Source organism: Bidens hawaiensis, unplaced genomic scaffold (genome assembly GCF_021521415.1).
Source record: "Bidens hawaiensis isolate Kalapana, Puna unplaced genomic scaffold, B.hawaiensis_p1.1 tig00015792_1, whole genome shotgun sequence".
Taxonomy (NCBI): Eukaryota; Viridiplantae; Streptophyta; class Magnoliopsida; order Asterales; family Asteraceae; genus Bidens; species Bidens hawaiensis.
The window spans coordinates 424,020-451,485 of NW_027492411.1; the positions used below are offsets into that span (position 1 = coordinate 424,020).

General features: G+C 35.3%; 1 pseudogene; it reads right to left on the minus strand.

Moving 5' to 3' along the window:
* Positions 1–2,211: 2,211 nt before the first annotated feature.
* LOC143549808 (replication protein A 70 kDa DNA-binding subunit B-like) lies at positions 2,212–27,049 on the minus strand (annotated as a pseudogene).
* Positions 27,050–27,466: the final 417 nt, after the last annotated feature.

Below are 27,466 nucleotides of genomic sequence, written 5' to 3' on the forward strand. Positions count from 1 at the left end.
TGAAAATATGAAATTATAGTTTTAATTAAATTAATTTAGACTCAATGAGAAAAATGGTGTTAGAATTTTTTAAATTCAGGTAAAAAGCTGGAAAACATATTATGAATGAGAACAAAATTTAAAACAAAATGAAGTTTCTGGTAGAATAATTTGAATGAGAATAACGTAGATAATTCCTTAAAATATTAGAGTGAAAACATGTAATACTTGAAAAGATGAAGATTAAAAAAACATAACAAACAATATATTAAAAACCATAGCGTAGTGATACATTTTGATATTGTCTTAAAAACAAATGGTACACAAAAGGAAATACAACCATAAAAGCATAAACCTTGGAATCTAAATTTTTTGTTTTAGAATATATATAATTTACTATAAAACGATTACAATAAAGTGGCAGGCAAACGGGCAACAAGCTGCGCCGCAACCCCCATTTTGAATAGCAAAACCAATCCTGCTAAAAACGAAGCTTTGGGACCTAGAAGCTGAAGAGGTTCCATGTACGACACGCTGAACCCTACTCAAAAATTTCATAGCCTCTGGGGCCAAAAAACCAAATGTATTAAAGGCAAATGGTAGAAAGACATGTTGATTATCTAAACAAGCTTTCTCGTGTTTAACAACTTTGCCCGATTCAGCCTTCAACGCAGCCTGACCCACAACAAACCCACGGTTCCTGAGACCAACAAGAGGAGACACTCCTGTAAGATCAACACATGCGTGTTTCCCCCCTGTCCACCCGAACACAAGAATATCAGCTGGTCGTAAAGTAGACCTCCCTTCAAGAGGATTCGTGAGAAAGTTACAGGGGCCTCCTTTTTAGCAGAAATCCCTGCCCGTTTAATAACATCACATAGAACATCCCTAACCAAATCATGCCTTTATTTAAAGCCAGAAAATTATTTGCAATGCACCGCATGGTCACCAAAAGAATCCAAACAGACCTTGCGACAAATTGGGCAAGGCTCATCAGTCGAGAACATAGGGATCATTAACCGGTACTTAAGGATAGCCCGATACTCCAAACCCGACATATGTTGGCCTAATCCTTCAATGGGGATGGCCGTTAGAAAATCCTGAGCACGAGGAGCCCGAAGGCATTCAAACACCGCCTTTTGGCGAGGGGATAGATCAAACTTCACTTCTAAACTCTTGACGATTCCACTAAATAAGGCACTCGCCACAACATGTTGGGCTTTAAAGGGGGCGGTGTCTTTATTAGAGAACCCGCTAATATCAAAATTTGGAAGTGAAGTACGTAAACGATCCATCGCACACCCATAATCAGAGTCCAACCCATAAATATCACAACCCCCGAAGAATATGGTCTTGCAAACACCACGATTGTGCTCTCGAAGCCACAAAAGCATATGTAGATACATCCTCGGCCAAAAACCCAACCCCCCGTAACGGGTCGGAAGTGATGCCAACCTTTATTGGAGATCCCCAAAGAATGGACCTCCACAAACCACGATGTCCTCAATCGCCCTTCGAAGGCCATTGTCAAATATAGAAACAGCTTCCCCAACATAAATAGGTTGGCACGTTCTCAAACCAAACAAAAGCTTGGCGACTCTCATACATGAGCGAAGCAAAAGAAGCTCGCATTGAGGATCCCGAAGTCTTGGGAGACAGCTCATTACTTCCACTACGCTAGATGCCTTTTTCATAGCTAAACTACTGACAAACCCCGCATCCCGATTTACAACACCACTAGGGAGTTTCACGCTAAGCATCGGCCTTCCAATCCCGCAAGTGAACAACCCCTCCTGTACCTTCACCCCATTGCATGTTGGCCAAAATTACTTTGTTTTCTTAACGTTTAATTCAAGACCCAAACGAGGCCCCTCAGACCTGATAATATCTAATGCTTTGCTACCTCGCTAGTATCCCCGATAATCGGGCCATCATCCAAGTACCAAGCATGAAATAGAAGCTTGCACCGATCTCTGATTTGATGAACAAGTGGGTTCAAAACTAAGGCAAAAAGGAGAGGCCCAATAGCGTCCCTCTGTTGAACCCTAGTGGTGGATTAATGTATGTATCACCCACATATGTCCTAGCCGACAGGCCATATAAAAAATCCACCCAAAGAGAAATGGAATGACATCGACTCCGGACCTCATGTAGAAGGGTCGTCCTATCAACAGATATTTCCATAGTAACATCACCAAAGTTAAAAACATTAAAAACATAAAGATAAAACATTCATTTTTCTTTCTTGGGAATTAGCAGGACAGGTTTGCCATCAGAAACTAGTTTGATAGTTGACATTTCACCAAGTTCAATAACATCAAAAGTGTCCACCAATTTTTTCTTGAAAGATGGATTTTTAGATTTCCTCTTAAACATTGTTGTCTCACCAATATGAGGTTTCTCAATGCATTTGTCATTACTTTTTTTTTTGTAGCAGGAGTGATAACATTATCATCCATAGATTCAGTAACAGCATATAAATTTTTATAAACAAATGTTGTCAATAAATTTAACTTTTTTATTCATAAATATACATATGAATGTAAAATTAATGTAAAATACCTTCGAATTCAGAACTTGGGTTGAATCAGTAGCAGCATATATTTCCATAGTAACATCACCAAAGTTATCATCCTATAATTGATGTGCTCTAAAATATATACAAATATTATAAATATTTCCTACACTTATTATAAATATTTACTACACTTTTGAGTAGTTTTGAGCTAGTTTTTACTAAATATTAGTCTAAAGTGGCTCCTTTATCAAGTCTAAAAGTCTCATAAGACAACAAATTAAATTGGAGCATTTTTACAAAACTTGACAAATAAAACTTCGTACATGTTCATTGTAATGATGTTAGCGGTTTTCTAAAAGAATGAGTTTATTTATGCTACAATACGTGAGGAATCATAATAATTATAATAAACTCTATATATATATATATATATATATATATATATATATATGAATAAAAGGAAATTGAATGGCACAATGTCAGTTTCAAACATGAATTAATTTCTTTTATTTAAGTATGATATAATACTAAAGCCCACCACAATTTGTTTTTGGTAGCCCATGAAAGGCAAAGATGATGAAGTGTCATTCAAGCTTTAGGGTCTTAGGGATTATATATAAAGAAGGGAAGCCGCAAAAGTTTGAAAATAAGAAGATAATTCGTTCCAAGGTCAGCGCATAGTAGAGGCTGGAACATATTAGAAGGAGAGACATTAATTTGGTGTGAAAATTAGAATAATATCATACACATAATACTATTATTATTATAAGTGGAGGTTGGCAACTACGGAGAAAAGAAAAGGAACGAAGATTATTACTATTATTATATAACTGTGGCTGTTACACAGAGGGCTAGAGCAAGGAAATAGTTATAAAGCTTGAAGAATCTTTTGGTTTGGTTTCTTTTCTAATTCTGGTTGGTTTTGAGTTTGGATCAGACATGAACATGCTTAATATTTTTGTGTCTTTGTTTATTATTATTAATATGAGTAGCTAAACTTGTTAGAACTACCTAGGTTTGGTTAATTGACGACGTGTTGACAATTATTTTGGGTTGATTAACGAACATATAATTGATTTTCTATTGTCAAGTTCATATTATTATGACTTTATTCTATGATTTCTATTGAGTTGTTCAATATTTTATTAATTAAACCCCGTGTGATTTTATTTTTACATGAATTAGTTTCGTGTTTGGTTTAGGATTGCATGTTAGACTAATTACTTGATGTTTTTGGTTGTTTGTGGTAGACGTCACCATAGGGTTTGATTGGTTATAGTTGTTTATCTCAATAGTTCATCTCCTTTTAGTCGGCAAGACATTAGGAGTTTGTTTATTTTTTTGGTCTAGTCGATTTAGTTAGCCGTTGCGAGACCTCGTTCGGTTTTCTAGCCGTTGATTAGGTTAATTCGTAAGCCGAGTTATTTAATCTTTAAAATTGAATTACTTCTTATTCCCTAGGTTTGTTAGGATTACGAGCTTTAGAGGAATTTGTGATTTTGATACGGGCCAAGTAATAAATCATTAGGGTACTTAGAAAATCAACCGTGTTTTATCATTCTTTCTGGGGTCTTTAGTAAAACTGACCGTGGGGACCTATTTTCCTTTATCATTGTCTAGTTAGATTATCTTTAGAACCCAGTTTTATGTGTTCGTTGTCACCCGAGCGTCGTTGATAGTTGTTAAGATACCTTACCTAGGTGGTTCCGCTTCATCATATTTGAGATCTCCGTTAGTGCCGTTAAGTTTCGTTAAATTTTCTCGTTAGTTTCGTTAAGTTAAGTAAGTTAGTTAAATTAGTATAAAATAAAATAAAAAAATCAATTAAATATTATTAGGTAGGACTTGGATTAGGGTTTATAATCTGAGCCGTTCTCACGTGTCTTCGAGTTCGATATCCGGACTTTCCTGATCTTTGCTATACGCGACCGGTACACTTGCTGTTTGTGTGAACTAGTATAGATTGTTTGGTTTTTAAAGCTTAGTTGTGATTCGTGATTATATATATATACATATATATTTATATTTATATATATATATATATATATATATTCATACATCAAAAATGTATTTACAAATAACATATTAAATTAACAAACTAATAGATAATATTATGTACAGTTTAAATAAATATATATATATTACTGTAAACAACTAATTTAATTGTATAAAAGTCATACGTTCAAGTTCACGGTATCTTGTGACTAAGTATTAGTTAACCCTTTGCTCAAAGATATAGAATTATCAACCCACAATTAACAATAAAAAATGACTATCAGAATTTCTTGAACTGAAAAATGCATGTTAAATATACTTAAATATAAATGTATTACCTCAATGTTGTTTGATTTCTTTTCAAGCTCACATATGATATCCTCGTCATCAATAACTTTAGATACACCAAACACCCATAAGCTGTTATTTTAGTTAAATTGACTGATATCAATCTTAAAGTCAAACTTTTTCCCCAAAAGAACTTCAAACTCATCAGGATACAAACCCTTATCAAAACCCTGTTGTAGTAACATTTTACAAAAATATTAACAAATATTTTGTAAAAAATTAAACAATAAGACATAATACATAAAAAGTAAAAAAAAGAATATCTTACAGTAAAATGTTTCTCAATTAATGGTTTTGCAGTTGTTTTGAGAATTTTTCAAGCTTCTCTATCAAATAATGTCAAAGAAATAGTTCCGGTTGAATCTTGGACAACCAATGGAATTTTTAGCCTACAAAATAAAATTTTTTATGTCAGCTACTATGTTTATAAAAAAATGAGAAAAATAATGATCATAAAGTTGAAATCTAATAACACCTTTCAACAACTTCAATGACAGTGTTGTTGCAAGACTAACACTCAAAAACATCTTGTTGATCAACCAAAACACCATCAGGAGGTAGGAGGTTCATCACTATCACTCTTTTTAGTAACCTTCTTGTGACAAGCTTTACAAGCAAAATAATACCATGGAAATTCTTCATGAATAATCCAAACAGTTCAACAATAACCATAGACATCACCTAAATTAATGTTAACTAAATTATAACATAAGAAAAATATTAAATAATCAAAACACACCAATATAGTTTACCTCATTGAGAGTTAACTCAACTATGTTGTTAAATATACTACTTACAACATATTCCTCATGGAGAGATAAAATCATTCCAAATAGCCTAGATGATTGAGTGGAACATGATGAACCAACATAGTTTTGAAGAAGGCTCATAAAAAATTTAAATATTTACTTAATAAAAAAAATTAAGAAAACATATATTGTAACATGAATCTTTTACAATGAAAGTATAAAACCTTTTTCGAAATGAAGTGATATCAACAATGTCAGAATTCATGAATAGCTTTGAAACATTGAAACAGTTGTTCACATAACCGAAATGTCCAAAGTACTTCAATGTAGCAAACTGGAGGATAACAACAATAACACCATTTTCATTTCTGTTTTTCCGGTGCTCTAAAATCGAATTAGCATAAGAATCCCATAAAAACAGGTAAATTGAATTCATCCTTGAAAAAGATAATTAAATAAAAGGTTTTAAAAAATTGGCTACCAATTATATATAATATAATAAATATAAACAAAATACATACTCTAGATCTTGAAGAATGAGATTGAGTTTCTTTGTCTCTTTACCCTTTGATGTTTTGTATTTCTTCAGATCTTTAACATCAGCAACAAAACCGATAACATCTACAAACAAAATATGTGAATTAATAAATAAAAACATAAAACTTTATAAACAAATAAAAATTGTACATTATACAGTTTTTTCTTTACCTAAAGCTTAATTGTCAGGTACAGTTTTATCATTGATATCCTTAAAATCTGTGAATGAGAATCCATATCTTGGACTAGAGAAATCAAAACACGAGAACACCTCACTGTCAACAAAGATGCCCAGCTTGTTTTGGTTGTCAGCATATTTGTACTTTGAGTTATTCAAACCAATTGTAGGTTTGACAATAAAATAGCAATCTACAAAAATAAAAGTAAAGAAATATAAATAACATTCAATAAATAAATTATTTAATGATTTAAATCATAAGTTAAAAACATAGTAAATTTGAAAAAAATTATTCTCAACAATGCACAAATGATGATTATGTTGAATATTAAGCAATTAAATACAAATATAATATAAATACAATTAACAAATATAATAAATGTTATTTATATTTAACTAAAATGCGAAATATATGTTCAAATCTAAAAACAAATAAGCAATGTAAGGCCCCCGTCCCGGTGCCCTACATTGGACGTTGGATTTACTCATAAATACAGTTCTAAATATAAGAGTTAAATAAAACTTTTCGCGGAATAGATAAATGTCAACCATTCATTACATAAGTCTTAAAATTTAAAACAATAATAAACATGTCTTTTAGTTTAAACATCGTAAATAAAGTCTTTAGATTCCGGCTTCTTTATTCTTCTGCCATGTGACCCTCCCCAAGCCAGCTGTCTCATCCTACTCACCTGCGTGCATATTAAAAGTCAGCTACGCTGAGTGAGTTCTAGTTAATCAGGCAAAATACAATACATTCACATACTTACTTATACGTATCCGTAGATACATATTACTTACTTAACCTGTTCATTTTTCTTTCGTACATACATAAGTATATACCTTCATTCTTTCTTTCTTTCTTTCTTTCTTTTGTACTTTCATATTTTAATCTTACTTTACATACATACTTATATGTTTTAAAGAGCATTTCACCCTATAACCTCACATATATTATTAGGGTATGCCACCCTCCTTCAAAGATATTATATGGGTCTGCCACCCTCCTTCACCGATATTATTAGGGTATGCCACCCTTTTACCGTCAATTCATACATACCTTCCTTTTCTTCTACATTATTATATACTTTCATACGTACTCTTAACCTTTTCTACATTATACATACATCACCCGTATACATTCATATATCATACATACATCATACATAAACATTCACATAGCATACACTTACCACTTAAGGTGAGTGTATTAACTAATCATATCGAGTATGCACACACCCCCGTAAACATAACAAGAAATGGGGCTAGAAACTCACCAATGTCATGTTATTTTCTGAGTTAATGGTAACACACTTCCTTAGTTGGGCACGACTAACTGTGTAATAAGTTTAAGTGTTAATTAACTAACTCTAGTTTTATCATACTTCTATGTTAGTGTAACCCCAAGCTACGGGGGTTTGGGGGCAGCGCCCCTGGAAACGCGGTCTAGGGGCAACAGCCCCTAGCAGGGTCTAAGGGGCAGAGCCCTTGGCTGGGATCGAGCTGCCAGGTCAGCTTGGAATTTTTTTTCATTAACTGTTATTTACTAAAAGTTCATTAGAAAAACGTAAGTTTGATCTAATCTAATCGAATTCTGATTCTAATCAAATGACCATTTCTAATCGAATGGCATTTCTAATCGTATGACTTGATCTAATCGAATGGCAGTTCTAATCGAATGACAATTCTAATCGAATGGCATTTCTAATCGAATGGCAATTCTAATCGAATTACATGATCTAATCGAATGAACTTTTCTAATCGAAAGGAAATTTGATTCGATCACTTTTCCCTCCTGATTCGATTCGATTACTTTCTTCATTCGGTTCGATTACAATATCCATTCGAATCGAATACATCTCTATTCGTTTACATTTTCCATTCAATCACTTTTCTATTTGATTAGATAACTTTGCTGAATCAAGTTTCTTAAGAACCTAATTCATATGTTTCCATTCCCATCACCTTCTTTTTGAATACTTTTCCATTCGAATACCTTTTCATTCGATTACTTTCCATAACACTACGGTGGTATATTATGTAAGGCCCCGAACCCGGTGCCGCACTTTGGTCGTTGGATTTACTCATAAACACAGTTCTAAATATCAGAGTTAATTAAAACTTTCGCGGAATAATAATAATAGTCAACCATTCATTACAAACATTCGTAACTTGTTTTTAAAAACATAACATAAATAATAATATCAGAACATCATGACAAATATTCAGATGCCAGCCTCTTCGGAACCTGCCATGTGTCTCTCTCAAGCAGCTGTATCAGTCGATTAACCTGTGTGCATACTAAAAGTCAGCTACGTTGAGTGAGTTCTAGTTAATCAGACGACATGCAATACATTCACATACTTACATAAGCACCCGATGGTACATACCTTCATATTTACTTACATACTTACATACATACATACGTACTTTCATTCTTTTTTTCATACTTACATACATATTTTCATTCATACATATACGTTTTAAAGAGCATTCTGCCCTATAAACTTCGCCAATATTATTATGGTCGATTCACTACATTCATCGATATTATTAGGGTCGGCTCCCTACATTCGCCGATATTTTTAGGGTCGGTTCCCTACATTCGTCGATATTATTGGGTCGGTTCCCTACATTCGCCGATATTATTAGGGTCGGTTCCCTACATTCGCCGATATTATTAGGGCCGGTTCCCTTTTCTAACTATACCTTTCGTCCGTCATATAACCATACGTACCTTTCTTTATATAATCGTCATTTCGTACATACTCATTTCATTACGTACTTTTTTACACACATATTTCATACTAGGCATTCTACATATTACTTTGCCTGCCGATCCGTGCGATATCCGAAGATCATTCACACACCGACAAACATTCATTCATAACATTCATACATACTATCACATCAATTATTATGGCATACACTTACCATTTAAGGTATGTTTATTAACGTTCACACTGAGTATGCACACAGCCCCGAAAATATAACAAGGAAGTGGGGCTAGAAACTCACCTAAACTCGGTTACGTTCACCGTTAATGGTTATTCCTTTCTTTAGCTGTGCGCGACTAATTGTATAACAATTACACGTATCAGTTAACTATCACTACCCATACCGTATTTCTAATTTATTATAATCCTCGATGAACGGGGGTCCGGGGGCAGAGCCCCTGGAAGCAGAGTTCTAAGGGCGGCAGCCTCTAGCAGGGTCCAAGGGGCAGAGCCCCTGACTGGGGTCGAGCTGCCAGGTTAGATTGGAAAAAATATATTTCCATTAACTGTTTTAACATAATTTTCATTAGGATTTTAAATTATTATTTTATTTGCTAATTCATAAAGTTCGAGGGCTTCTTTGTAATTAATCCATTTGTCTTAAGTTTAGGGGCCTTTCTGTTATTCTTTCAAAGTTTAATTCGTTATCCAGTTCCTTAACGAATGGGGCTCATTCGTTACTTCCTGACGCATGGACTTTATAACGAATTGAACCTTTATAACGAACAGAACCTTTATGACGAATTGAACCTTTATAACGAACTAGTCTGTATAATGAATTGACCTTTATAACGAATTGGCACTTATAACGAACTAGGGGTTCATTCGTCAGTTCTCCGTTAATGAATTACTTAACGAATGGCTTAACGAACTGCTTCTAATTCGTTATCTCTTCTAAACGAATGGGCATAACGAATTGCTTGTTAATTCGTTATGTCTTTGGTAACAAACTAGGGTTAGGTCAGAGAATGTCAGAAACATTCTCTGACATCTTATTCCTCGTACGCCGCCTTTCTGGCCCCGTCTTTCCGGTGCCGCCGTGCTGGAAAACCGGGCGGTGGCCGGAAAAGCGTATTTTACCCCATTTTACACCGGTTTTCACCGTTTTTTGTCCCGTTCAATCCAGATCTGAGCTAGGGTGACCCCTAAGCTCATCTTTTCATCGGTTTATACTCGATTCCATCCGGATCTCGAGACTTTAACGATTTAGGGTGTCGGCTCGTCATTTCGCGACTAGATCTAGCGGGTTTAGATCCATACAATATCATACTATCATTACCTCGGGTCAGGATCGGTTCTTCTTCTTGGTTCGGTTAGAGAAAGATAGAATAAGAGAGAGAGATTAAGTGTGTGTTTTTGATGGTATATGGAATGGGTGGAATGAATGGATTAGGGAGTAATTGTGGTTTATATATTATAGGTCATGGGCTTAAGCCCATGGTCTATCTTTCTTCCTTTTTAACCCAGGTCCATTACCCATATTACTTAACCCAACACAAGCCCGACTCATAATAACTCATATTTTATTTTATTAACCGAAATGAGAAAACGGGATGTTACATATTAACACTGTTATTATTATTACTTCATATTTTGTCATCTGTTACAATATTTTACCATTACCTCATCTTTTAACCATTTCCGTTTCTATCCTTGACCAAGATCTAGCTCGTTTAGCAATAAAGTTTAAACCTTTATTGATTTCAAAACCCGATTTTGCTAGATCTATACTAATAGGTTTAATAAGTCCACGTTTTCTCATCAAGTTTATAGTTTTTTTGTGTAAAAATACTCGATTTGCCTTAATCTCAATCTTAGGGGAAACCATCCTTAAAAACACAGTCTTTAAGCTTAAACGTACCTTTTGGGTTCACTTCGAGCTACGGTTAGCTTCAATACGTGACCTTGGACTTGTTTCTTGCTTGTATAATCAAAGATCTAATACAACTATGCTCGATTTTGGGTTTTAGATCTGAACTGTAATGTTTGAGGGTGTTTGTGTGTGTTTTGGAGTGTGTAAGGAGGCTAGAAGTGGAAATGAGAGTTTTAGGGAGGTTTAAGGGAGTTTATATACCCCTAAGCCCATGGAGCTAAGGCCCATCACCATGAGACACCATCCCTTATTCCATCTTTTATTGTCCAAGCTCACACTTCATTATTTATTAAACTTAACTAAATAACAACACACCCTTAAGTAAATGAAATTTCTTTTCATTTATTATTATCAAAAGTAGGATGTTACAAGTAACAAAGACAAAAAATCTTTATTATTAATTCCTTTAAATTATAAAACACTATAAAGGTCAATAAGTTGGCTGTAAATAATGATTCGCAAATAAGTATGTACAAAACCTAAGTATTCAATACAAAAATTTAAATATAAATCTCTATATAATGACAAACAGATGTCAAGCAATAAATTTTTATGATAGCAATTTTGCAAACTAAAAGTAATGTTGATTATATAAATAAATTAATAGTACAAATAATCTGATTCATTAAGAAGATGTTCAAATTTGGGATACCATCTTTTAAGAACATTAGCTTGCATTGTGGTTCTCTGAAAGTAATATGTATAGGTCAAAAAGGTTTGAAAAATAAAACAACAAAATTTACAAAATTTTTATAAATTTAATAGTTAACATATACATGTTCATCCACAACAATCATTTCAACTGAGTAAAACTGATCTGGATTGTTATACATAGGCTGCTTCCATAAATGGATTACACGAACCTTGACAACGTAATCACGATGAGCCAAATCCAAATCCTTCAAATAGGTGATGTTTCTGTAATCAAATATGATGAGATTAGTGACATAAAATTTAAGATTTATGAGGTTATAAGAATCACTAATGTATTATAATATAAAAATTGTTTAAATATACCCGTGCCCCATGAGTTGAGAAGAAATCTTGAATAATGAAAGTAAGAGAAAATGAATGTGAGCGTGCAAAATTGTGAGCATGTGGGGGAGTACTTATAGAAAATTATAAATGAAAGAAAATAAAAATATATTTTATGGTATATGAAAAAAAGCAGATGATCTTTCTTAGTTACATACATCTATAACTAAATTGTGAAACAATTTGAAATGATTAACTTGTCCTTATAGTTGACCAATATGAATAGTATTTATAGATTGAAATAAAAAGTTGCTAACCATATTTAGGTAAGGTTAAGATTACTTTTCTTCACCTTTTTGAAGTTCAAATATAACCATAAATCAAAAGAGGAAACAAACATACTGTGTTAAGATTTTGAAATTTGAAACACTATTAACATCTTATGGAAATAGTGACATGCTGAAATTTTAAATATTTATTGGTATAAAAATTATAATATTATAAATTTAATGTTTTAAACTTGATTCTTTAAATGTGAATATTTTGGAATTTTTGAATAATTAGAATAATGTTTTTTTTCTAGAAACACAAAATACTTATATCATTTTCTTAGAATAGTTATCAATTTAAAATATTTGTAACATGATATATGGACCCAGCTTTTAAATAATGTAAGCTATTATAATAACATAAAAAATTTAGTTTGATAGAAATTACTCATCACATAACATAATAATATATTTCATGGTATATGAAACAAAAAACAAAAATTGATCTTTGTTGGTTAGATAAATGTATAACCAAATGTGAAACAATTTGAAATGAAAAGTTGCTAAACATATTTACGTAAGGTCAATATTACTTTTCTACACATTTTTTAAGTTTAAAAATAACCATACATCAAAAGAGGAAACAAATTGAATGTATTAAGCTTTTTAAATATTATATAAACTTTTTGGAAAGAGTGAACACTTGAAAATGTAAGCATTTACTTTTGGTAAAAAATTAAGTTTCTATTTTTTAAATATGTCATATGTAAATGTTTGATTACAAGTTCAGAAAAACAAATAAGTACTTTTAAACGGAAATGGAATTTGATTATACCTTGCCAGCATACATCATATGAGAATTTGATTAGTGTCCATCTTGATTGGAGTAACATAATGTCATCTGTCAAGAGATGCAAAACAAATCAATTAAAAAATGAAACTAATAATAAAAATAAATAGAATAATATAATTAAAACATTAATCAATGACGAATATGACTTACTGTTTGAACAATTTGACATGAAAAGTATAATATTGAAGCCATATATCAATCCAGATTCCAACTAAGGTTGTGTTTGTGTTTGTTTTTGCTTCAAACATCTGCAAGAGGCTTATGTTTGCGCGCGTGCAGACATAAGCCTCTGAAGACAGTTTGTTTTAAAAAAAAGATCTAAAAAACTGCTTTTATGGTCTTAAAAAATAAGTTAATATCTATCATCTTCAAACTTCTTAACATCCTACCAACACCCAATGTCCAACACCACCACCACCCACCATTCGCCGCCACCACCACCCACCACCACCGTCCACCACCGCCACCACCCACCGTCCGCTACAACCACCACCCATCGTCCACCACCACCACCCACTGTCCACCAACACCACAACCAACCACCCACCACTACCCACCATCATCTATCATCAACACCACCCCCGTCGGCCGCAACCACCGTCCACTACCAGCACCCACCACCACCACTATCCCCCACCACCACCGTCCATCACCGCTGCCACCACAGTCTACCACCCACCACAACCGTTCATCACCACCACCCACCATCCACCACCACCGTCCGCCGCCACCACCCACCGTCCGCCACCACCACCACCACCCACCATCTGCCACCACCATAGTCCATCACCCACCACAACCGTTCATCACCACCACCACCCACTGTCGGCCACCATCACCGTCCACCACCCACCACAACCGTCTATCACTACCACCCACTATCCACCACCACCGTTCACCGCCTACCACAATCGTCTACCACCACCCACTTCCATAATTCGTACACCACCACTCACTTTCATAGTTCATACACCACCACCAATTATTTTAGCAGTTTACAGACGTTATATGACTTCTATCTATTGTGATATATATGATTGACAACTAATTTTCAGCTTATGCAGACGACATCCAGTTTATAAAACAAACAGTATTATATATTTTCAGATTGCAACAGTTTTTGTCTTCAAAAACAAACAACACCTAAATTGATGTGTACTTGCAAAATATTTAAAATATTTTTGAAAATTAAATAGAATTCACTAATGTAGACAATTGTTAATTAAATCATTAAATAATAAATATTATAAATAATAAATTTAAATATAATATAAATAATATATATGAACAGTCCAACAGTACCTGGTAATCATCATCTTCATCTTCATAGTTGATAATATACATAAACATGTAACAATCTGAAAAATAACATAAATAGAGATAGATTAAAGGTTAAAAAATATATATAGAAGCTAAACGAATCAAACTAACAAATGTAACTCATAATATAAAGAATATAAAGAAATAGAATATAATATAAATCAATAAGACATACAATAATCAATGAAGAATATTACTTACTGTTTGAAGTCATATCTCGATTCGGATTCCAGCTAAGTTAATGTGTACTTGCAAAATATTGAAAACAAGTTTGGAAAGTAAATAGAATTCAAAAATGTAGATAAATGTGAATTAAATAATTAAATAATATATATTAAATGTGAACAATCCAACAGTACATCTTCATCTTCATCTTCATCTTCATGGTTAATATAGATGAACAAATTAAGAATCTGAATCTAAATACATAACATAAATACAAATTAATTAAAAGTTAAAAAGCACAAATAGAAGCTAACATAAAAGAATTAATTGCAACCACCTTCAACAAAGCCGACTGACGGAGGCTTTAGATGAATTAACCTTCAATTTTCCATAAATAATTGAAAATGAATACACGGTGTACAATCAATTTCAGAATTAGCACATCTGAACAACAAATTTAGAGAAAATTAAGGATATAATTGAGATATAAACATATTAAAGGTCACCTTGAATAGTGAGGCTTGACGGCGGCAGATACGATTTGTCGACAAAAAATCAAAATTAATGAAGACAATTGGAATTTTAGAAGATGATTTGTCACAAGAAAGGAAGAGATGTGTGATTTAGAAGATCTGCAATAAAATAATTTACGGATCGTGAAGAAGAGAGAAAGGGCAGTGGAGAAGAGAGAAAGGGAGAAACGGAAGTGGAGAAGAGAGATATGAGGTTAGGGTTTGGAAAAATAGAGATGGTCAAACTCAAAAAAACCCGGTTCAATGAAAGGGGAGACATGGTTGTGTAAGGACATGTTCCCGGTGCCCTACTTAAGCGTTGGACTTACTCATAAACACAGTTCTAAATATAAGAGTTAATTAAAACTTTCGTGGAATAGTAAAACTTCAATCATTCATTAAAAAACATTCATAACTTGTCTTTGAAAACATAACTTAAAATATCCCTCAAGCTAGCTGCTTCAGTCTATTTACCTGCGTGCATACTAAAAGTCAGTTACACTAAGTGAGTTCTGGTTAATCATGCAACATACGTTACATTCACATACTTACATATATACGTATCCGAAGATAAATATAACATACTTAGCTTGTTACCTTTCTTACATACTATCATACTTTCATTCTTTCTTTCATACATTCATATATATATATTAAGAGCATTTCTCCCTATAGCATTCGCAGATATTATTAGGGTCTATTCCCTACATTCGCATATATTGTTAGGGTTTGTTCCATTCATTCGCAAATATTATTAGGGTCTGTTTACTACATTCGCAGATATTATTAGGGTATGTTCCCTACATTCGCACAACCATGCCTTCATACTATCATTCTTATGATTTCATACATACCATGCTTTATCATATACGTACTTTATACACAATTACATATTTTAACACTTACCTTCCTTGGTGATACGTGCAATATCTGAAGATCGTTCACGTACCGACAAGTATTCATTCATAACTATCACACATATCATATATGGCATACACTTACCAGTTAAGGTAAGTGTATTAACTATTCACATCGAGTATACACACAACCATGAAAACATAACAAGGAAATGGGGCTAGAAACTCACCTGGTACGATTCCTTTCAGAGTTAATGGTAACTCATTTCCTTAATTGGGCGCGGCTAACTGTGTAACAATTACATGTATCAATTAACTAGTCCTATCCAATTCATATTTCTAGATTATTGTAACCCCTAGCTACGGGGGTCCGGGGGCAGCGCCCCCTGGCAGCGGGGTTCTAGGGGCGACAACCCCTGGCGGGGGTTAAGATGCCATGTGAGCTTGGAAAAAAATTATTTTCATTAATAAGTCCTTACTCAAAACCTCATCAGAAAACTGAAGTTCAATTATTTAATCAAATCAATTCTTCATTTTAAACGTCATCTTTCATTATTAATTATTTACTTAGTCTTATCATAACCATCATTTAAGTCCATATATATCGTATACCCTGCTTATCTTACATTTATTTGGAAAATCATTCTGGCGTATAAGTTCACTATGGGTGTGTAAGTAGATCCAGCGTATAAGTCCTTTTCCAATGTGTAAGTCATCCAGCGTATAAGTAGTTCCCAACGTATAAGTCCCTTCCAACGTGTAAGTTCTTTAGCGTGTAATTCATACATATATGTTTATGTACATATACGGGCATACATACATATACGTTTATATACATATACGAGCATACATGCATATACGTTTATATACATATACGGGCATACATACATAAACGTTTATATACATATGCGGGCGTACGCATACATACATGCTGCTTATACTTATACGGCCAATACTTATGCGCTTCATGCATACACATTGCTTAAACTTATACGGTCATTGCACTTATACGCTGCAAGGTTCAGTTCGGCTATTTTATGACACATTTTTAAGGTTTTTCTTCGATTCCGGCACCGTCAGCCAGCGTTAACCACAATGGTTGATCGGGGTTTGATTGTTTATGACTTAGGTAACTTTGGGTTGTCCAGTTCTGAGTTAAGGTGGTTCTTAAGCTCGTTTTTGGTTGGTTAAACACCCGAATAAAGCTAGATCTAGGTCCAAACGGCTCATACGGTATCACGGGGCCGCGGTGTCGGGTTCTAATAGGTTGGGTCGGCTGAGATAAATTATTTATTACTTTCGGTTGGTGTCGGATCGTTGAATATAGTAGAGTAGAGAGTGTTTGGCTTAAGTGTGTGTTTTTGAAGGTGTAGGCTATGGTGTAGAGATGGATGGAAATGGAAAGGATTAGGGTTAAAAGGGTATTTATACTCCCTTAAGCCCATGGACCTTAGGCTCATCTTTCTTTTTTAGTCCATATTTAATTTCATCTTTAAAACCTACTTAACCTTCCAACTTTATTATTTTATTATTTTTTCTACTAACTCAAGTAAACTTTTCCATCATAAATAAATAATATATTAAATATCATTTTTAGAAATTTCAGGATGTTACAGGCTGCATATACTTTGAACACAATATCAAACTTAACCTGGTGCTAACACGTGTCATAACCTATTTTCATTTATTATATATAGAGATTTTTTGTTATATTACAAGTATTCACATCGTTGTCCAATATCACAAGTTTAAGATCACGTCTAGGTTTATAAATGAACCGAACGTTCGGTGAACTATTTGGTAGAAAGTTCATTTATGTTTGTTTATTGAATAACAAACGAACATGAACAAACACTTTGTGTTCGTTTAATTAAACGAACAATCATGAGCATGTGTTTCGTGTAAGCCCTCTTAAATAAAAATAAATATACATTTTTCTTTTATATATTACACCTGACCGACATAAGTGACAACAACTTAACAACGTTTAACAACTATAAATATAGTATCAAGCTCAACAAAATGTGCGAAAGCAACGAAGACGAGTCTTATTTTCAGTTTGCATCACGAATTGTGTAACATTCGTTTATTTTCAAAACCGAAAACCCGTCACGTTTTAAATTTTCAGTTTTTTCTATTTAATTAATATCAATTTTCGTTTCATGTATTTTATGTGATCATTTCTATGCAATTATACTTTACACCACCATTGTAGTATTGCATCTTCATTTAAAACATTCATAATCAAGATCAAGTATTCATGTACATGTCCCATGCAATTTACTTGAATTATTATTGAACTACTACTACTACTATTATCATCATCATCATCATCATCATCATCATCATCATCATCATGTTTTCATATGTTACTTAACTAATAAATACTAATAAATGTTTTAATTTAATAAAATTGATTAAACTAGTTAAACCTTTTGAAAACCCCATTAAAGTACTTTTAATTTGTGTTTTAATTATATTAAACATGATTTAATTTCTTAAATTATATAAAACATAACCACTCTAAATGTCACACCCCAACCTAAGGCAGAAATGTCGGGGCGCGAACTAATTGTTCACAGCTCTCAAGATACTATCATACAATAATTTAAAGTGACAATATCTATTAATTTAATTAAATATTCAAATAAATCCCATCATATGTCATATAACCAAATACAAATTTATCAAAGCCAAAAATAAAAAAAGTTCCAAATATAAATCTTGATATATTGTCTTGATTATAATCTTCTAACATAAGCAATCTTAAATCTTCACCAATCATGCAATCAACTCATTCTAAAACCTGCATATGCGTATAAAATTGAAATAGATTTGTCAACATAAAGTTGAATGAGTAAAATACCAGTTAATTCAATATAGTATATTATGAGAAAATGAGCAAAACTGTCCTTAATGCGGTATACAATTAAGCCATAGCATGTAAACATTTCAAACATATAATAATGTGTGGGCTAACATTTGCCATGCGAATCGAGAGTTGGTTACCATGAGTGAGTTGTCGGTGAAACCATTGTCATGCGATCGGACGCCGGCCACTACGACAGTCGTATGATCATACTAAATGTGAATATGATGGACCTCTCCGAATGCGATAAAATAAATAAGTAACAAGTTAGACACATAATTGATAGCACACAAGGTTAACAGTTGCTAGTGTGAATACTAATAAGAAGTAAACAGTGTAAGTACGCATATGTCCCAAAAGTTTAAAAAACAACTAAAATAAGGGGAGTGATTACTCAGCATATCAATAGCAGAGATTTGATATGATAAGAAAAGGATAGATCACACTCTTCGGGAATTACCGACGAGAAATCCTAATTAAAAAAATAATTGCGGAAATAAATATGAATTGAATAACGGATCTATATGCAGCATCCTAATTTCAATGATAATAATAAAAGAAATTTCGTTTATTTGATAATGCGTTATTATTCAGTTTAGATAAATAAACCATTAGAGGGTGGGCTTGGAAATTTAAAAGGTAGAATAAGGGATGGAATGGTCCTTAGGTCCATGAGTTTAAGGGAGTATAAATACCCTTTAAACCCTAGTCCTTTTCATTTTTATCCATTTCTACACCATAGCCTACACCTTCAAAAACACACACAAACACTTTCCTTAACCCGAACCAAGATCTAGACGAAAAGACCCTAGCTCGTTGGTGCTAGAACGTCGTGACGAACAAAACCTACATCAAGACTAGATCGTGTTCGTAAACCGATTCGTTTAAAGGTATGTTTATAACGAAAACTCGTTCGGATCGTTTAGTATTCCTAGATCTATATGTAAATGGTAAAAACGAATCAAATGCAATGATTCCCATTGAAATTCGTTAACGTTTGATGGGTTTAATCGATGGTATAAAGATCCGGTTATATGTATGATTTGGGGTTTGTAGGCGATGTGATTACGAGCAGATCGATGCCTATTTGGTGTTGTTTCATCGCGAATTGAGGGTTAATCGTGGATCTGGTGTATGTTGACTATGTTACGTTCTTGACGATTTTGACTTTGACAATTAGAGTCAAAGATTGGATAAGAACAGATATTCATTGTTATGAACAGCGAATGACTGATCATTCGGTAAGAAGTCATAACGAATAATATCCATTCGTGCGCTCTCATAACGAATGAGCCTTTCATTCGTCTCCTAGAATTCACGAATGATCTTAGTCATTCGTTATCCATCTATTCGTCATGATGAGACCACGAATCAACCCATTCGTTATCGATACATGCGCGTGTTTCCATAACGAATGAGCCTCTCATTCGTCTCAAGGATATCATGAATGACATTATTCATTCGTTACCTATTCGTTATAACGAATGAAATCGTTCGTCATAACGAATGAGATATCGAATGGTGCATAGTCAGAAGCCATTAGTTATAATGAATGAGATATCGAATGGTGCACATCGAATGGTGCATAGTCAAAAGCCATTCGTCCCCTAGACCCCGCTGCCAGGGGCGCTACCCCCGGACTCCCGTAGCTAGGGGTTACCATAACTTAGAAGTATTATATAGTTAGAAGTAGTTAATTGATGCGTGTAATTGCTATATAGGTAGACGCGCCCCAGTTAAAAAGAGGAGTTACCATTAACTCCGAAAGGAACCGAGCTCAGGTGAGTTTCTAGCCACACTTCATTGTTATGTTTCTGGGGATGTGTGCATACTCAATGTGAATGTTAATACACTTACCTTAAATGGTAAGTGTATGCTATGATGATTGATGTGATATTATGTATGAATGTTATGAATGAATGCTTGTCGGTGCGTGAACGATCTTTAGATATTGCACGTATCGGCAGGGAAAGTAATGTGTAGTATGCCTAGTATGAAATATGTATGTATGAAAGTACTTAAAAGAAATGAGTATGTACGAAAGTATGATTATATAAAGAAAGGTATGTATGGTTATAGGACAAATGGAAGGTATGGTTAAAAAGGGAACAAACCCTAATAATATATGCGAATGTAGGGAACAAACCCTAATAATATATGCGAATGTAGGGAAAGACCCTAATAATATATGTGAATGTGGGGAACAAACCATAATAATATATGTGAATGTAGGGAACAGATCCTAATAATATATGAGAATGTAGGGAACATACCCTAATAATATATGCGAATGTAAGGAACATACCCTAAAATATCTGCGAAGGTTATAGGCGGAATGCTCTTTAAAAGTATATGTATGAATGAAAGTATGTATGTATGTAAGTATGAAAGAAAGAATGAAAGTATGTATGTATGTAAGTATGTAAGAAAATATGAAGTTATGTGACACGCCCCAAACCACGACCTAGGCGTATGACACATATGTTGGTACCACAATTGTAATTAAATCAGAGTTACGTTTGAAAGCGGAAGTCTTATAAACTTGTGGATCAAAATGTAATATTTACTTATACAAAAGACGGGATATAAAAGATTCTCGTTTAAGTTAGAAGATTATTTGTTTTTATAATTACAAAACCACCATTCATTTTAATATTATTTTAAACAAAAGATCCGAGCCATCGAATATCTTCAAGCACTTCGTTCCTCCAAGCGCTAATTTTGGTCACCTGCAAAGTGTAAGAAAATACGTCAGCAACGAATGCTGGTGAATATGCTAACGCTAAAAATATTTTCTTTACTTAATTACCCCTCGAGACTACGTAGGCCTCGGCCCAACGTGGCTTAGGAATAATCAAGTTAAAACAACACAATTTATAAACTCAAGTCTCTATACTCGGTTCCCCCATCGAAACAACGCAACGTTCGACTAGTTGAGTGCCTATATGTATACACAAGGTCATACTCCCCGCAGGCGAGCGTAATTGTGACCAGGTGTGATGTGCCCACCACATATGAAAGGATCCAGACAAACGTACTCGATAGCCTGAGGCCAGTATTTATACCCTTGTTTATAAATGTTATAGAGACACTTAGTCTCATGTAAAGTTTTTCATATAACATGTTGACTCGTTTGAAAACAAGTTTATAAAAGTTGGGGCGTATTCACTTTCTGATTTGGATCGGCTTCAAACACCGTCCGAGGGTCTTTCCCGTTGCTATTTCGCACCTATAGTAAGAGTATAACCAATTGTTAGTCGGATGTACAATCCGGCTTAAGACCTTTAGTCTTATTTTATAAACTTTACCTCGATGAACCTTTAGTTCAAAATCTCTTTTTATTTTAAAACCTTTAGTTAAAAAGTAATTTTGAAACCTTTAGTTTATTTATAAAACCCTACGTTTCTTCTTCTCTAAGAAACGTATTCATTCTTTTTTTTTAATTATTTAAGAATAGTTATTATTACTTAAATAATATTTTCATAACAAAGATTATATATATATTTACACACATACATATACTTATCAATATTCATAATCTTATCTTTTATTCTTCTCTTTGTTATGTTTTCTTTTTTTTTATCGAGGTATCGAGTATAACCTCGACTTAAGGTTTATGCCTTTGTAATATTTTATTATTATTTTATTCGGCCATTATGCCTACATTTGTTTGGCTTATAAACCCTAATGATCCATGCAGCACTCCGATGCCGCTTTGCTTTCCTTTCCTTCAAGACCAACACTTCTTCTCGGTATTCCTTTTTTGGCACGCCAATCGATGATCACCAATCTTTTACCACTTGCCGACACACCTTACGAGACTCATCATCTTTTTGTCGGGATAACACAAACACCTTCTTGGTCGTATGTGGGTGGAGGGTGGCACGAACCTTGTGGAAACGGTGGCACGAAAAATGATGGATCGGGACACGCTTATCGAGGAATTATGACACGAACTTCGAGGTATGCTAGTGAGATGCTAGAGAGAGAAATATGTGTGAATTTGGATGTGTGAATGGACTGAACCCGTGGCCTTCTATTTATAGGCAAAATTTGGAGCCCATCGCGATACACGATGGCCTCCTTGGCCAGCCCGTCGCGTACCGCGACGTAGCTTGGACAGTCACCACGTAGACCTGCCACGTGGCGACACGTGGCAGGCATTGTGCCACGTGTTGACACGTGGCGGACGTGTTGCCACGTGGCGACACACTGTGCAACCGTCTGCCACGTGGCACACGTGTCACACTTTGTCAGACCACGTCATCGCGATACGCGATGACGTTGGTACAACAGCGATCTCGTATCGCTGTTGACCCTTCTAGAACTTTTTGACCAAACCCTTCGCGATACGCGATGGGCTTGTCCATTTGTCCCGTCGCGTATCGCGATAGGACAAGAAAATAGAATTTTTATTTTAAACCCTAAGGTTTGGAATTTTGAAATTTTTGATCCTTAGACTTTGGAAAGTTATCAATTTGAACTCGAAATTTTCTCGATGTTACATCCTCCCCACCTTGAAACAAATCTCATCCTCGAGATTGCTTTACTAGAACAAGTGGGGGTATTTCTTTCTTATTTCCGATTCGAGTTCCCATGTATACTCGGGTCCTCTTCGGGAGTCCCATTTAACTTTTACAATTTTCAATGTTAATCTTTTTAGTTTCTTTGTTTTGGAAGTTTCTATTAGTATTGGTTTTTCAACAAATTTTAAGTTTTCATTAATCAACATCTTTTAATGGCATCGAAAAAGATTCGTCGGTCAATCATTTTTGTAGATTTGTAACATGGAATACGTCATGTATCCCTTGCATTTCCTCGGGCAGTCGCAAACGGTATGCAACAGTGCCAATTCGTTCAAGTACCTCGAAGGGTCCAACAAACTTAGCTTTCCTTTCTTACCGAAGCGAACAATGCCTCTCCAAGGCGAGACTTTTAAAAGAACTTTGTCACCAACTTTAAACTCCAACGGCTTACAACGGACACCGGCGTAACTCTTTTGGCGATCACGTGCAGTCTTAAGTCGTTCTCGGATTTGAAGAATTTTGTCGGTGGTTTCTTGGACTATCTCGGGTCCAGATAATTGATTGTCTCCGGTTTCAAACCAACACACGGGCGTTCTACATTTTCAACCATATAACGCTTCGAATGGTGCGGCTTGAATACTTGTGTGATAGCTATTATTATACGAGAATTCCATTAGGGGTAAGTGGTCATCCCAACTTCCACCTAAGTCAATCACACAAGCGTGGAGCATGTCTTCCAGCATTTGAATTGCCCTTTCGCTTTCCCCATCAGTTTGTGGATGATAGGCGGTGCTAAGGTTGAGCTTTGTGCCTAAGGTTTGTTGAAAGCTTTTCCAAAAATGAGACGTGAAACGACTGTCTCGATCAGAGATTATAGACAGCGGTACCCCATGCAAAGCTACGTTGTTGTTCACATAGATACGTGCTAGTTTATCCATTAAATACGACTCATTGATAGGTATGAAGAGTGCGGACTTTGTTAAGCGGTCCACAATTACCCATATAGCATTATGTTGACGAGTCGTCTTTGGGAGTTTGGTTATGAAGTCCATGGTTATTAACTCCCACTTCCATACGGGAAGTTCGGGTTGCTGGAGCAATCCCGAAGGCTTTTGGTGTTCAGCCTTGACCTTCAAACAAGTTAGACATTTCGCAACATGCGAAGCGACGTCCTTTTTCAACCCATTCCACTAGTAGCTTGTTTTGACATTTTGATACATTTTGTTACTACCCGGGGTGCATCATGTATTTGGACTTATGAGCTTCGTTCAAAATTTTCTCACGCAAGCCTCCAACGATTGGTGCCCATATCCTATTACCGAGTCTAAGGATACCATCGTCACCCTTGACTAGCGAGTCAATGGTGCCGTTACGTTTTTCGTCAGAGATTTGGTTTTCATTGATCGCTTGAGTTTGGGCTGATTTGATTTGCTCGAGAAGATTGACTTGAAGTTCTAACCTTAACGCTCGGACTCTTTTTGGCTTTCGTGCTCTTTGCGACTCAAGGCATCAGCCACGACGTTGGCTTTGCCTTCATGATAAACAATCTCGCAGTCATAGTCGTTAAGAGTTTCCATCCAGCGTCGTTGGCGCATGTTAAGCTCTTTTTGATCGAAGATATGCTTTTAGCTTTTATGATCGGTGTACACGATAAATCTTACTCCATAGAGATAGTGCCTCCATATATTTAATGCAAAGATTATGGCGCCTAACTCTAGATCGTGAGTTGTGTAGTTCTTTTCGTGTACCTTGAGTTGACGAGAGGCGTAAGCGATTACTTTCTTTCGTTGCATTAGCACACATCCCAAGCCGGAATGAGATGCATCACTAAATACAACGAAATCTTCGATACCTTCTAGCAAGGCCAGTATAGGTGCTTGGGTAAGCTTTTTGTTTAAGTATATCGAACGCCTCTTGTTGCTTCGTTCCCCATCAATACTTGATGTTCTTGCCAGTTAAGGAGGTTAGAGGAACGGCTATACGAGAAAAGTTTTCAATGAACCTTCTATAATAGCCGACCAATCCTAAGAAACTTCAAATCTCGGTTGGCGACTTTGAAATTTCCCACTTTGAGATGGATTCGATTTTAGCGGGATCGATTGAATACCATTCACATTTATGACATGCCCAAGAAATTACACTTCGTGCAACTAGAACTCGCATTTTGAGAACTTGGCGTACAACTTCTCGGTTCTAAGTATTTCAAGTAATGTTCGGAGGTGGACTTCATGATCAGCCTTAGACTTAGATTAATAAGTATATCATCGATGCATACGATAACAAATTTATCCAAATAAGGCTTGCAGATTCGATTCATCATGTCCATGAAATCGGCAGGCGCATTAGTAAGTTCGAATGGCATAACGGTGAACTAATAATGGCCATACCTTGCTCGAAAGGCAGTTTTTGGAATATCTTCGGATTGAACCTTGAGTTGGTGATAGCCGGAACGAAGATCGTTTTTGGAAAAGAAACTAGCACCTAGAAGTTGGTCAAAAAGATCATCGATTCGAGGGAGTGGATAACAATTTTTGATTGTGACTTTGTTTAACGCACGATAATTGATACACATACACATAGATCCATCCTTCTTCTTGACGAATAATATTGGCACACCTCATGGTGACGAACTCGGTCGAATGAAACCTTTCTCAAGCAGCTCATCGAGTTGTTTCCTTAATTCTTTCATTTTAGTCGGAGCGAGACGGTATGGTGCCTTTGCGATCGGAGCAGTACCGGGAATAAAATCGATCCTAAACTCTACTTCACGATCGAGAGGGATTTCGGGAAGTTCATCAGGAAAGACATCAGAATAATCGGAGACTACAGGTACGTCCTTTATCTCCTTTGGCTTTGATTCTTCAGTGACGTAGGCCATGAATGCTAAGCATCCTTGATTCAAACATTTGTTAGCCCTAATCATGGAAATTCTGCTAACTTGGCCAGCGTCTTTGTCCCCTTCAATTCGAATGGTTCGTTTATCGGGGGCTTGAAGTTCAACGGTTTTGCTATTGCAAATGATACGAGCATGGTTATCGGATAACCAATCCATACCAAGTACGATATCAAAACCAGCAAGTGCCATTGGTAAGAGTTGGATAGGCAGAATATAACCAGCTAAATGAATTTTTCCGTTTTCAAGGGCTTCGAAGATTTTAACGATTTCGCCGCTAGCAGTCTCAACGCTTAGAGTTTTATTTAACTTTGTTAAAGGTTCATTTAATAGACTACAAAAGCTATAATCTATAAAACTCAAATTGGCACCTGAATCAAACAAAACTCTAGCATAGGTGTCGTTGACTAAGAACTACCGGTAATGGTTTCCGGCATGTCAGCGGCCTTTTTCGTGTCGAGTACGAAGACTCTTGCATTTCCTTTCTTGTTCTGGCCACTTCCACCAGCACCACCAGTCGCGGGTTTGTTCTTTGGGCACTCGAAACTTAGATGCCTCATCTCTTTATAGTTGTAGCATGTCATCTTTTCTTCCAACAATCAGCTACAGCATGGCCCGGTCTTTGATAAGATTCACAAACGGTTGTTGAAGCATGTCGGCATTGCCCTCGATGACGCTTTCGGCAAATTTTACAAAATGGTGCATTTGCGTTGAATCCAGATCGTCTATGATTTGCGCCCTTGCCTTTGTAGTTGGCGCTTCCTCCTGTTCTCCCTTGAGCGGTTGTTGTTGTAATCTTCTTGTCCTCTTCCTTTTTGCGGATCATTCGGCCCATCAAGTAACCAGCTAACTCCATTGCGGAGTCGGCCGTTTGAGGTAAATGAGACCTCACCATATCGCGGATTTCCCGCGGCAGTCCCCAAATGTATCTTGTGACCTTGCTGGATTCAGGATAACCAGCCGGGGAACCAAACGACAATACTCATGAAACTTGGTGTTGTATTCTCGAAGATTCGTCCCCACAACCTTATGATTGAGAAATTTAGTTTGAATTTGGTCGGTTTCATGCATGTGACAAAACTTTGCCATCAACATCGCCTTGAACTCATTCCAAGTTAAATTGTACATCACCTCCCTTCCTTTACTCATGATCATCGTATTCCACCACTCGAGCGCTTCCCCTTTGAACATGAGAGCAGAATATTGATATTTCTCTTCATCGGAACACTTGCTTGTTATTACAATCGTCTCCATCTCTTCAAGGCACCTCATG